Here is a 12,356-nt window from a genome sequence, read left to right on the forward strand (position 1 = left end):
TCAAGTGATAAGCATGAATTGAAGTCTCAATGGCTCTAACGGATTAGAGTATTAGTTTAAGCCAACCGATGGAGATCAGAGTAGCGCCATGGAAGCTAATCGTTAGTCACGAAACATGGAATTTTAGTATGTATGAATTTTTGTGAAGAATGTTCGGTTGGTAACACAAGTTTAACAAGAAGCATCATAAGCCAAGCGAGGATTTCTCGATGTGATAAGTAGGTATGGATGTTTATATAGTCAGCATTGGCTAAGGTAAAAGTTTAAAGTATGTATCTTTACCTAGGTAAGATGAGAAAGACAAGTGTCGCCATATATGAATGGGCTAGGATGCATGAATGATGATAATGGGAAATAGGTAAGGTTCAGAAGGTTACCTTTCGTGACTCAAGTAAAGAATCAAAGCATCAAGAATGATGACCGGTTTCTGGAAAAGGTATTAACTCTCAAGCGATAATCGAATGAGATGATGTGGAGAATCAAGTTTAGTGTTCCGAAGAAGAGGAACAAGTTAAAGTCAAGAGGTCCAAGGATTTCCTATGGATATGTAAGTGGTATTACGAGTATGTATATCGGTTAAAAGGGAAGAACCCATCTTTGAAGATTAAGCATGTTAACATGAGAAAGAGAAGCAACTTTTGAGTGATGTGTAATGAGATACATATTTTGTATGCAATACTTGTTGAGTGAAAACGATACTTGTTAAGATATGTTAAAGCATGGTTTTATATAATTTTTAAAGCTAAGATTGGTATTATGGAACTTGGGAACGATGCTTATTTTCAAACTCATGGAATTTTACATTTTCGAAACTGATGAGATACGTTTTAAGTAGACTCACTTAAGATGAACAAACTTCAGGACCAATTTGTCGTGGACAAGTTTGGGCGAGTTGTTAAATCTTTTTCAAAATATAGAAACTCGTCCGGTGGTTCTGTGGTACCATTACAAATTCAGTTTTGGAAAATGATAAAATCTTTTTAGTCATGTATCTATTCGTTCCAAGAACCCGAATACCAAAGTTTAAGAAAATTTCTTCAAGAAAAATGCTAGAACACGTATCGTTATCATTCATCAAGAGGCAGCACTTGAAAGTGTGGGCATGTTATGGAAATGACAATGTTCGTTTGAAATCAATATCCTACAAGATACACGGAAGTGTGTTAAGAGTGTTGAAGTATGTGCAAGTGGAATTACTATAAAGTTCAAGAGCATGTGAACCACAATGTTGGTTATTAGATTGTCAGATGAAGTGGCAAGTTGATTTCATTCTTTCATGTCAAGCTATGTGAGTTACTCATTAGTTCGGGTGCAATAAGATTGCAATGAGATAGGAAGATTTCTTAAGACTCGGAAAGAGATAAGTGATTCGTGGAATCGTCTATATGAGTAATGCAAGTAAGAGACATGTGTCTCAAGGTACAGTAAGATTATGTATTCAGGATAAAATGTATGTATGAAAAATGTCTTAATGTTACAAGTAAGCACTGCAGGGCAAACCTGGTCTCCGGCAGTTAAAAGGCAAATCCTGAGTGTTCATGTTTATGATAAGATACCTTTGTGAGAGGTTTATGTTAAGCGGGTAAGATACGAGTCCGAGACAATACGTCTAGGTGTAGCAAAGTAAGTTCCAAATCATGGTGTACTAAGATGACTTCAAATTTTAAGTGATATTAAGATCAAGAAAGCTATGTGTTCATGTATGTGAATCAAGAAACAAGACGAAACACAAGCAACAATGAACTTCTTAAGAGTCTGTGTTTCAAATAAATGGCTCAGACCATGGATGGTGAGTTTTTGTCATAATGATTGGTAGTCGATCACTAAATTTCGAGGACGAAATTTTTTTTAGGGGGGTAGAATGTAATATCCCGCATGACAGTATCGGTATATTACCAATCGATCGTGTCAGAGGTGTTATACCCTAATTTTGGACCTAAAAATACTAGCTCCATTCTTCTTTTCTTGCATTTCAAGTCATTTGAAATGTCTCTGATCAATTACATCTTTCTCTGCATCTTATTTCAATATTGTTTGCAAAATTCATGGAAAAGGGTATTTTAGTCATTTCCTGCATTGAACTCATTTTAATCCTTGAAAATTGTTTGAGTCTTTTCAATTGGTTTGTATAAGTCCTTGTTTCAATCTCATGTCAAAATCCATTTCAGAAATTATATTTGAAGTCACTTTGAGTCAGTTTAGCCCCTAGGGGCATTTTAGTCATTTCCTATGTTAAAATTCCTTTCAATCTTTGGAAAATTGTCTCTGAGTCTTTTAATTCGCTTGTATAAACTCTTGCTTTAATTCCCTGTTAAAAAACCATTTTAAAATTACATCGGAGTCATTTTGAGTCGTTTTAGTCCCTAGGGGGCATTTTGGTCATTTCACATAAAATTTCTGATTCATTTTAATCTGCTTTGTTGCTTTTAATCGTCTCGCTTTACGTTAATTTTCAATTTACTTTTTCAATTCAATTTTAGTCTTAATTTTCATTTTGGTCCTTGTACTTTTGTTATTTGCATTTTAATCCTTTTTCAAGTTTGTTAGAGTCAAAGTCAAGGTTTGTTAAGGTCAAGTACACATGGCATTGTTTCATTGGTCCATCAATCCCATTCATCACCTATAAATAGATGAGTCATGGTCAAGGTCAAAAAAAACTAATCATTTTCACAAAAACTCCACAAAAAAATCACAAGCTTCATAATTATTTTCTCTCAATTTTCCCTCTCTTCTAACTAACTTTCCACCACCCTAACTAACTTCCTCCACCACAATTTTCACCCTAACTAACTTCCTCCACCTTCAACCACTATCAAATTTCATCTCAAACCTCCATAACCACCTTCAATCTTCATCCCTAACCACCACATTCACCACCAAAAACCTCCATAACCAAAAGCTTCAATCCATATTCATCTTCAACCTCAAATCCAACACAATCATCCACAATTTCACAAAACCGATTCACGCCGTCAATAACTGATCCAAACATCTTCGTTCTCTCGTTTAGAAGCAAGGTTCGAACCAGTCAATTTCTCTGCTCAACACGACACAACCAATTGGCTCAATTGAATACCTCAGTAACCAAACCGAAGCTTTCCAAGCCAGTCAAGGAACGGATCGACTCGTGAAAAGAGAAGGAGAGCCGAATTCGATTCAAACAGAAGCACAAACACGTGAGATACAGAGGAGAGAAGGGATCGTTTTTTCCTTATCTTTTGAGTCTGGATCGAATTGCAAAGGACCTGCGACGCACATAGATCAAGCACGAACGGTGAGCGTGAACAATAAACAACAACAAGCTTTGATTGACGCTAGCCTTGAAATATTCTCTTCTGTTTCCTCCGATTTGGCCCTAAGGTATTACCACTCTCTCTTTTTGGTTCAATTTTCGTTGAATCTCCCTCTGATCTGTAATCTGTACTGCTTAGTTAGACTCTGCGCATGAAATCAATTGCCTGGAATTCATACCTATGCTTGTTTGTTCCTTTTTTGGCTTGAAAATCTTTTGTGAAGAAATGGTTTAGGTTTGTTAAGCCGTTAGAATTTTCTTTGAAAAACATGAAGAAACAAAAAGAGAACTGTGTGGTGTTGTTGGGAACGGGAAAGAAGAGAAGAAGAAAGTATGTAGTTCTTTGACCCATGACCCGTTCTTGCTCCATAACCCAAAGGCAAGCCCATACTTCTTACTATGTTCCCTCAGCCCAAGTTAATTTCTGTTTTGGCATGTTTCTCTATGTTTTCACTATCTGCACCTCCCTGCCTTTCTTTGTTTACTCTTATTTTGTGTTAAAAACCTCTAAAAATTGCTACATACTTTAATTCTCCTCTTTGATTGATTTTTCTATGTTAAATTTTCACCTCTGAAAATCTGAAAAAATATATGCATTTGTTTCTTGTATTCGATTGTGGTTCTTTTCTTGATTTAGTGTTCTTGTGGATTTTAGATGTACATGAAACTTTATGTGTTCTTGAGCTTTTTGTGTGTTAATTGTTACCTTTGGAAAATATATGAAAATACATGTGATTGTAGTTTGTCTCATTTTTCTTGTGGATTCGTTCCTTTGTTTTTTCCTTGAAATGTAAGGATAAATGTAATGAATATGCACATGAAAATTGCTATAAAGTTTTGGTGTTTCTTGATCTAATTGATCTCTAATACTTTGGTTTGGGAAGCATATTATAAGTCTTCATGATATAGAGACCTTAAGATTGAGATTTATCATTATTTTGTAGTAATTTTCTAAGCATGTTATCACATTTATTGTTGCATCTTACTTCCAATTTGTTAAACACTCTCTTGCCTTCAAAAATACTCCAAATATGTGCTTGATGCAATTTTTCTTCTTCTATATTTCTATGAGAATTTGCCTCTTGTATGTTCTATGTTTCTATGCTTTTTACCATTTCAAGTGCTTATAAAAACTCTCCAAAAAACTCTATGTGATTGTATATACTTCTAGTGCATTTTGTTAGTTTTTTTTTTCTACCATTTCTTTTATGCAACATTTCCATCATTTCATGCATTTTTGTTCACTAACCCCTTTGTTTCCATCTTGTGTCTTTAGCTTTATTTTCCTTGCCATTTAAATTTTCATGCAAAGGCTTAGAATGTAAAAACCTAGGGATATTTGTACTTTACTTTCATGCAATTTAAATTTTTGCAAGCCCATAGCATGTATCTAGGCCAATGATGTAAAGGACAATGGACTCTAATGATGTACACCGACACAAGCACCGACACATGCACACACATCACATAGATACTTTAGATGTATGCTTAGGTTATGCATGTCTAGATGTATGTTTAGGATTGCATGTTTAGATGAATGCTTAGGATTTACACTTAGAAAAATCAATTTTCCCAAAAAAACTTGAACAACATCACTTGAAAACCCTTTTTCCAAAAAATATAGGAGTCAAAACTCCTTTGCATTTTCTCTTTTATTTTCTTAATCAAATTTCAATGAAAATTAATCATACTTGACCTTTTTTTTTCAAAATAACTAATCAAACCTCACTTTTTTCTTAAAATCTCAATGCTCATGAAGCCTCTCAATCTCCCTTCTTCAAAAATTCCATTTTTTCAAACTTAAAATCAACCAACGAAGACAAAAACATTTTTTGGAAGAGAACTACGGTGGATTTGATCCCTTAAAAGGGTACGTAGGCAAGGAATCAAAATTCCTTCAATTCAAATAAAATAAAAATTCAAACACTTTCTTCTCCCTCCAATTCTTCACTTAGTAAACCTTTAGGCGTAAATATCACTTTCAAATAGCATTTAAAAATAAAGCGCGCGCGTAGAAAGTAAAGACGGTTCCTATAGGATACTATAGTCGTTATGGGTGCCTAACACCTTCCCGTAGCGAAAACAACTCCCGGACCTCGATTCTCAAGGGTTTTGCTTATTTTTTCCCTTCCCAAGAAAAAATGAGATATCAAAGGTTAAAAAGGTTCAAACGTAATCAATGTTTGACACCCGAAAACCAAGATAAAACAAGAGGATTAATATTTCAGAAAGCAAGTTAATGGAAAAATATTTTATGAGATGTCAGCTTTTTACGGGAAAAGTATTAGAGTCGTTTTAAAACACGCTTGAGGCAAGGGCATAATGGTAATTGCATATGGAAAGGATATTTATTTGGTTTTACCCAAAAATATCTCATTTCCTCTTCTCCTTTCTCTCTCTTAAGGTTGGCAAGAGCTTCCTTCTCCTTCTCTCTTCTTCCATCGATCCTTTCCCTCTTCACACCACATCATGCATCAAATCTTCTTCTTCATAGATCCAAGAACAAGTTTTAGTGTCTCTATCTTTCAACAAGAGATTGGTGACTTGGTTTGAGCTTATTTCCAATCCTTCCTTCTCTATAGAAAAGATTCAAGGTTAGGGTTTTGATGAAGAAGCTTTGGGTTGGATCAAAGATGATCAAGCAAGGATCATGAAGCCTTAGATTGCAAGAAAACATCAAGATGGAAAGGTTATGAACAAAAGAAGCAAGTGGTACAAGTTAGGGTTTTGGTTGCTTGGAAGTTTGGGATCTTTTGCAGCCTTGAATAGGTGAGTTCCATAGATAGCCTTCAATTCTAGGGTTTATGTATGAATAAATTACCCCTTTTTATGCCATGCATGCTAAACATGTTTATACTTGCCATATGAATGTTTTTACAAGTTTTCTATGGCCTCTAGTGTCATACTATGCATATGGATGTTTGGTTTTGAGGTTTTGGGTCAAAAATACCATTTTTAAGTGTTCTGGACTGTGCTAACTCGCCACGGTGAGCTATTACTCGCCACGACGAGCTAGAACTCCGAACAGGGGGTCCTGCTCGCCCCCAACTCGCAGCTGCGAGCTTCTGCTCGCCTCCCCAGCAAATCTACTCGCCATGGCGAGTAAGGCAGTGAGACACCTCACTGTTTTGTTGCTTTTGGCAGGTGTGGGGATTCGCGAGGCGGTTTTCTCCGAGGTGTCTTTTTACGAATGTAAACCCCTCAATCCAAGGTCTTATATGATGATCTTTTAAAGAGTTTTTCATGAATGAAGCAAGTATTTAATATGGTTGGTAATGCATGGTATATGATAAGAATGTTATGACTAAATACAATATAAGTTGGGGTAGTAAAATAATCCATAAGTAAGGGAAAACTAGAGCCTTGACATAGTTGTCGAGAACTAGCTAGATAGCAAGTATCCTTGAAGTGATAAGACGCGAAGTGTATTCTCTTCGCATATGATCAAGTATGATTTAGCAATTATGTAAGTTGTGGATTGATAGGTTAATCTCTCCACCATGATAAGTATGTACATGAACAAGTATAAGTTTACCGCTAATCGGATCGACTCAAGGGTCCGAGGTAATAAGTAAGCAAGTATGAATATGTTTAAGTATACGTACGACAAGACCATGACAAGTATAAGTAGGTGGCATGTCTCTTGCTATCCACATCAGGGGGATACAAGGGGTTCTCATTTTGAGAACGATTCAAGCCGTAAGGGACCCGCATGTCACCGAAACCGCAAGACTAAGTTTATAACCACATGGCGGTGCTCGTGTCACTTGTTATCCACGTCAGGGGGATACGGGAGGTTCTCGACCTAAAGGGAATGATTTAAGCCGCAAGGGACCCGCACGACATCGAGGGAGTCCGATGTACATACATCGGTCATGTATGGGATTGTTCTCGAGGTTACTCCACCCGGGGTTCTCCGTAAAATGAATCAAGATAATAATTGTTTGTTCAACGCTAACATAATGAATGAACTTAGATACGTTTATGTATGATACGATTATGATTATGATTATTTTCACGAATGAAAGCACGTATGATTAAGTTAAGTACAAGAGCATGAGATGCTATAAGACAAGTACAAGTTACGTATAGAACAAGTAAAGTATGTTACGCCGATGACGATCTTAGGTTTCCCCTAATCGTCCGGTTTAGAATCGTGCCATGATATGTTATGTCTATGCCTCGATACGTAGAGCGTATTCTTGGCAATGCGGTCCTAGGTTCCCTCGGCCGCCATGACACGTATAGGAAGTGAAGCCTATAACAAGTGAGATATGCCTATGACGGAACTAGCATGCACTACCGTCTAGGAAACATGACCACACACGTATAATCAACCGTCAGGTTGTAATGTAGACACGTGGTGACCGTAGGTTTCCCCTGAGGTTACCTATAGCCTAGGATTTAGGGGAACTCACTGAGACATTATGTCTCATCCCAATCCTTATTTGTTTCAGATAAACAGATTGGATGACAAGCTAGTAGCCGAATGGATGTTGCAACAAGTGATCGTTCGTACCCGCAGCAGGATGACATGGATTTCAAGGATGTATATATTATACTATAGAAAGGATGAGTTGTATATCTTGTACGAACGCATGTTGTTGTAATTAATATTCATTCGAAAATTTTATTGTTGTATATACTTAATGTATCCAGTACTAAATTAAACGCACGTGCCAGACTTTCTAGATACGTCTGGTATGGGTGTTACAATTATGTTTTTCTTTCGTTACTTGAGGACAAGCAACAGTTTTAAGTTTAGGGTTGTGATGACAGGTCATCTTACGTTATTCTTAGCATGTTTTTCAGTTATTTTCAGTAGGATTTAACAGCAAAAAGGAGGAGTATTAGAACGATTGCCTATGATTTTGGGACTTTTGTAATGTTTTTCATATTTGAATCTCTAATTCTAGTTTTCCCGGAACATAGCAATTTTAGGGGGTTTTTGAAGTAATTCACGAAGAAATCATGCAAATCGGCAAATCAAGAACATCTGAAGAATTGTGAAGATTCAGGATAATAAGAAAGAAGATTCAAGAGGCCTCATAAGACTTACAAGTGGGAGGAATTCTATTCCCAAAGTTTAGAGGCAAGTTATTTGAAGACGAAGACCTAAAAACGACGTAAAATCGGAGATTGGGCCCAGGAAATAGAGCTCATGCGCCTAGGGCATGGAAAAATTCCTAGGGCATGAATTTGGCAAGCCATGCGCCTAGGGAATTTACCATGTGCCTAGGGCATGCATCTTGCCTCACTCTCATGTGCCTAGGGTGTTTCTCATGCGCCCCGTGCATGCAAAAATGCGGGGTGCAACGGTCTTTTCCTGCTTCTGTGTTGGGTAAAGCCCACACTTTTAGCCCAAACCCAGGTATAAACTATTAAGGCGGCATAATATTATACACGTGTAGCCGTGTAAGTGGTCCAAAAGAAATTCATTATTTTTCTTTTTAAAGTAAGTAACTTTAGTAGAAATTATTGGCCGTGAGAATTCAAACTTGTTAAGATTATAAATTTAATCCTTGTATTTAAAATTAATTCTTTTTTTTTCTTTTTAAAGTAAATAACTTTAATAGAAATTGTTGGCCCTGAGAATTCGAACTTGTTAAAATTATAAATTTAGTCCTTGTGTTTAAAATTAATTAATTATTTTTCTTTTTAAAGTAAATAACTTTAATAGAAATTGTTGGGCCTGAGAATTCGAATTTGTTAAGATTATAAATTTAGTCCTTGTATTTAAAACTAATTCATTTTTTTCTTTTTAAAGTAAATAACTTTAATAGAAATTTTTGGCTATGAGAATTCAAACTTGTTAAGATTATAAATTTAGTCCTTGCATTTAAAATTAATTTAGTACTTTTCTTTTTAAAGTAAATAACTTTAATAGAAATTGTTGGCCCTGAGAATTCGAATTTGTTAAGATTATAAATTTAGTCTTGGTATTTAAAACTAATTCATTTTTTTCATTTTAAATAAATAACTTTAATAGAAATTGTTCGCCCTGAGAATTCAAAGTTGTTAAGATTATAAATTTAGTCCTTGCATTTAAAATTAATTCAGTTTTTTTCTTTTTAAAGTAAATAACTAATTCATGAATATCTAAATAATATTTTATGTAATTTATTGTTTTTTCTCTTGTTGCTTGTTATTTTTATCCGTATAAGTAAAAAAATGTTTTAAAACTACAATCTTTATTTAATTAATAGAAAAATTAATAAAACTGTAATGATAGAATTTATTATAAATATTTTTTTATGAATTAAGTGTGGTTAAACATTAAGATAAAACTTAGACATTCTAACTCAGTTGACACCTCTTAGAAATCCATGTCCTCTTCCACCCACTCATAATAAATTAACTAAAAAAGGTAAAAATATGTTTAACAGAGGGTCAAACCAAAATCCTAAAAAAATGAAGATGATATGTATTATGACTTCTTTTTTTTTTTAGGGAATATATTATGACATTTTTGCAAGACAAATATATTTATCATATAAAATAGATGTATTCGATTATTTTTTACCCTCTAATACTAAAAGAAAAAGAAAGAATATTTTTTATATTTTGAGGGGTAGAAAGAATATTTTTTTACCCTTAGGAAGAAATATAGTATGATTACCCATTTGCTTTTTTACCGAAACAAAAAAATTCCTCGAAAACATCAAAATTGGATCCATAAATATTTGGGTGGCAACAAAGTCTGATGTAATAAAACCTTTGAAACCCTAAAATCCAAACAAAAGAAAAAGGCACATAATGGAAAAAGGAACGGTGGAGTCACCGATCATGGTTCTCCCAAAGGAACTGATGTTTGAAATCCTTTCTAGAGATGAGTCAAGCAATCCTTTGGAACTGATGCATGTTTCCAAGTTGTGGAAATCTCTAGTTCTTGATCCTCATTTTGTCGAGAAGCATATGGAAAAATCCTTTACTGACATTGCCTCTCTATTTGCTGAGGCCATGAAACCATGGAATGCTTATAGATCGCAACATTTTATACAAGAAGAAGAAGAAGAAGAAGCTGTTGATGAAGAAGAGGAAGCTGTTGTTGAAGAAGAAAAAGTTGAAGAAGAAGAAGAAAGAGCTGTTGATGAAGAAAAGGAAGCTATTGAAGAAGAAGAAACTGTTGTTGAAGGAAAAGAAAAAATTAAAAAATTGGCGAAAGGAGTAGTTATTGAGTTGAATAATTTTTTGGCGACTCTTTGGTCTATCAAAGGGAAAATGGAAGATCTCAATGTTGAAATTGAAGTGCAACCTGTGGAGGATAGAATCAAGCGTCTCCGAAGCTTTGTGCTGGTTTATATCATGTCAGCAACATCTTCATCTTCATCCTCTCATTGATGATTATTTTTGGTTTCGTTTTATCTTTTCTCTCTTTTGGTTTCATTTTGCATTGTTCTTTTTTTATTTAATCTGACATTACAATAATGGAATATTGGAGTAAAAATAAATGAACTATTTGATGCCATTGTTTGTGTCTAGAAATGTGGTTGCAAGTAAATGTGAGTTATTGAACTAGTATATGCTTCTTTGATCTGACATTCTTGCTAAATTTTATTGTGAACTGCACGTCAATATTTTATACGGGAACTGCACGTTGTTACATTATTATGTTTCTTGTCGCATATTTTTCTTACATGGTCACAAAACCAAATATAAATTATTTAGACACACATAAAATGTTGATTTTAACTTTTAATCTCTTAATTTTGTCAAAAAAAAAAACTTTTAATCTCTTAATTATTTAAAAAATGAATGAAGAACTAATTAAATATTTTGCTTTTATAATTCGATTGGGTTGGTCTTTATATATGCCCATGGTTTATGACTATGGAAGATTTGATCCTAATTTCATTTGTAATCTCTTATTATTATTTTTGTTGAGGAAAAGCACAACGCTTTTCATTTTTTTTATAATATGCCAAATACATGACTGTACATCACTATAAACGTGGGAGCTAGCATCAGATAGGACTACCTGATTTTGTATTCTCTTATTTGTTTATAGTATTTTTTCTAATTTGAGAAATTTAGTAAAATTAAAACAAAATCAGATATTATTTTTAATCTTAACAATTAATTGTGATTTTTTTTTTTGTAAAAAAATTAATTGTGATTAATTTTTATAGCTTTTTGGATAAATAAATACTATAATAAAGGATATTGATAAACACTCATTACTACTTACTAGTTATAACATAGCAAAAGATTGTCTTGTTTCATTCCCCCTAGATTCACAATTTGATAGATGAAATGAAAATAGCAGTTGAAACTCAGACACATAAGTGAAGAATTTAATATTCGAACCCTAGTTATGCAGTCTAGCCTATTAATTTCCATATTTTTTCAGTCGAGCTAAAACTTACAGACTGTTATAAAAATTTAATTTTGAATAAAATCAGTTATGCGGTGGGAAGAATTTTTTCTCTCAATCTCGACCATATGGTTTTTTTTTTTTACCAATTTGGTAAATTTCGTTATAGACAATTACAATTTGAATCGCAACACTTCAGTTTTCTACATAAAAAAAACTTCAAATTTTGAAATATAGTGATTGATATATATATATATATATATATATATATATATATATATATATATATATATAATTTGTTATATTGTGTCGATTGTAACGACCCGATTTTTATAATATCATTTATTTAATCGTTTTATTATTTATTTAATTGTTTGATGTGTTTGAATTATTGGATTAATTGAATTTTAGTAGAGATAGAAGAATTAAGAGTATTTTAGTAAATTTTTTGGAGTGGATGGCATTTTAGTGATTTAGAGGTGGAAAAATATTTATCGAGGTTAGTAGTAACTTGGTGAAATTACGAGAATAGAGGTAAATGATAAAAAGATGATATTAAGTGAATTAGAATGAGTAGTATTATTTGTTAGTAAGAATAAGACTAAGTCCAATGGGAGTAAGTGAACTAAGCCCAATTGGTGAGAGTATATAAGATAAGTAGTAGTCACAAACTAGGGTTGTGAAATCATTTGTCAAGTTTACAAATTGGAGGCTAGAGAGAGAATAGAGAAAGGAAGAGAGGAAAGAAGA

The sequence above is a fragment of the Medicago sativa genome, chromosome 4, assembly GCF_051527215.1.
Source record: "Medicago sativa cultivar Bolivia chromosome 4, Bolivia_mono, whole genome shotgun sequence".
NCBI classification, from domain to species: domain Eukaryota; kingdom Viridiplantae; phylum Streptophyta; class Magnoliopsida; order Fabales; family Fabaceae; genus Medicago; species Medicago sativa.